This window comes from Micromesistius poutassou (genome assembly GCF_964030765.1).
Source record: "Micromesistius poutassou genome assembly, chromosome: 19".
Lineage (NCBI taxonomy): Eukaryota > Metazoa > Chordata > Actinopteri > Gadiformes > Gadidae > Micromesistius > Micromesistius poutassou.
The window spans coordinates 5,181,801-5,184,531 of NC_140289.1; positions in this window are offsets into that span (position 1 = coordinate 5,181,801).

Consider the following 2,731-nt stretch of genomic DNA (forward strand, 5'->3'; position numbering starts at 1 on the left):
GTAGTGTTAAGCTACACGATGCTCGCTAGCTCTTTGCGCCTTTTTTATGCTAATGTTAGCACTGAACTCCGGGACAAACAACCTGCATCTGCCATCTGTATTTTTCCACCAGGCTCTTTTATGCATAAGTATGCACTGGTTAGATGCCATTCTGTGAAAATCGATGCAATTTTTAGAATAATGACAACTATTAATACTACATCATTGCAAGGCTAGCCTACTTGACGTGCTATCTTTCTGCACTGCCACATTTTACCCTGCATTCTTTCAAAACACCGGCTGCATTGTCTTTGTTTATGTTCATGCATGTCAGAAAGATTGTGATTAACTTTGCACGGAAATCATGTGGATATATTGCAACAAATGCCCTTTTGCAGCATTGCTTGGTCAGCTATTTCTCGAGTTACAGATAATACATGGTCAGTTCATGTTTGCTGGAGAGATTTATGTTACTCTTGTCTAGAGTCTAGTGCAAACAGCATGGTGCCAAAGCGCTTATGTAATCCATGCAATAACTATGCATTGGTTAGATGCCATTCTGTGAAAATCCATTACCATCATTTACTTTCTCTTTGAAATTGCATTAAAATGTCTGACTCCGTTTGTAGGACCACTTCGATGAGACACAGTTAGAGTCACAGAGCTGATGGTGTTAGGAAGCTCAAGCCAAATTCCATCCCAACACTGTTCGTCTTTACCCCACCGACACCGCCCAGCAGATCCACCAAACGAAACGGACTGAAGATGAACCATCTCTGAATGCAAACATTCAGAATGTATTCAGAATGTATTATACGCTATATAGTGTAAGAAGATATTAAAGATTGTCTAATACAAAATGTATACTTTTACCGTAATATTTGAGATGTTTTAATGGCTCTTCCCAGATTTCACTGTTGATATTTTAATATGAATATTGAATATGAATTTTCCTGTTGGAGGATCTTCCTGAGAGTCTGTTGTTTAAATGATTGCGTACTGCTAGGATTTGAATGCAAACATTCAGAATGTATTATAAGTTATAGTCTAAGAAGTAACCAAAGTTATTTTTATATTGCTAACGTCTGATTCATTTTTTATGAAAGAGAAAACTCTTTAATTGATAAACAAAATCATACGTGTATGGTCTTTTTTCCCTTGGGCATTAGTCATCAGTCAGACTTTTAACAATAGACACAGTCTGATCATGACACCTAAGTAGGCTACGAGAAGGGTTAATTTGATGTTTAGGGGAAATATTTATAGTCTAGATTAAAATAAATAACCAAGAAGTTGTAATTTTTAGCCAATGTCTCAATAAGTAATCGTAGGCTACACGGCGACGGCTATCGGAGAAGGTGAACGCGGCTCCACTGATAGGCGATCAGGGCTCCAGAGTGCGACCTATTAGGTCGCATATGCAACCTAATTTCTTAAGGTGTGAGTTAAAATTTAATGAGGTCGCTCCGGTGCTACTTGCAGGAGGACGAGCAGATATGAAGCGGTCGATAGTAGATTATTTTAAGAAGAAAAATGTCTCGGAGGAGACAAATGAGGCTGTTGTTGGTGCTGGAGAAGGGTTAGCAGAGGTAGCAAAAAGAATCTCAGATTCTTATTCTGAAGAGGACAGTGACAGGTTGGCGAAAGAGGCGGGGGGCAGTGGGGAGAAAAAAGAAGTATTGTTTTCAACAAAAATGGCTGGTGCAGTTCCCGTGGTTGCGTTATGAGGGACAAACCATGGTGTGTGTACTGCAGGACATGTGGCCTGTCCGTTGCAGGCAAAACACATTTTGTAAATGGGTCTACACAATTCAAAGTTCAGTCATTAAAATTACACAATGAAAGCCAAAAGCACAAGACGTGCAGGGACCGCTGCATCACATGAAGCTCCCAGTCTCTCCCCACCTCATTTAATCGGATAAATGAGACCAATCGCTCGGCGGAGAATGAACAAATGATCATCAAGTTTAACACCGCCTACAACATCGCTAAAGAGGAACTCCCGTTCACAAAATGATGAAGAATAACGGACTGAACGTCAACACCACATATTCCAACGACACTGCGTGTGCACAATTTGTGGGAGTTATAGCAGACACACTCAAGGGAAAGACCGCTGACAAAGTCGCATCCGCCCCCTACCTCTCGTTCATGCTTGACGGTTCCACTGACAAATCCACCAAAGAGTGCGAGATTATATATGCCCGTATCGTTGAAGATGGAAAACCAATATTCTTATTGGCCATATTGTGGTTGAACATGGCCATGCAGAAGGTAAGGAGTGTGTCTCATATAGCCAAATGATAATAACTATATGGAAAAATGCTCTATAGGTTAATTATAATTTCCGTTAGAATTCAATTATTATTTAATGCCATCATGCCCAGGTATCTTATAAAAACACACAGAATTGTGTGTGTGTGTGTGTGTGTGTGTGTGTGTGTGTGTGTGTGTGTGTGTGTGTGTGTGTGTGTGTGTGTGTGTGTGTGTGTGTGTAAATATAAATATTCCATGTTATGTGCTTAATTTAAGGCGTTTATCTTTATTTTTATTCTTTATCTATTTATTTGTCAATCTTTCATAAACATAAGGTCATGTATTAATAACACGCTTTACAAAGAAAAATATGGTGCTACCTAATTTGTTTTGGTGCTACTAAATGAAAAGCTAGGTGGCACCAGTGCTACCTGTCAAAAAGTTAGTCTGGAGCCCTGTAGGTGATGTAGGCATAATTGTCTGTCTTCTCGAGACG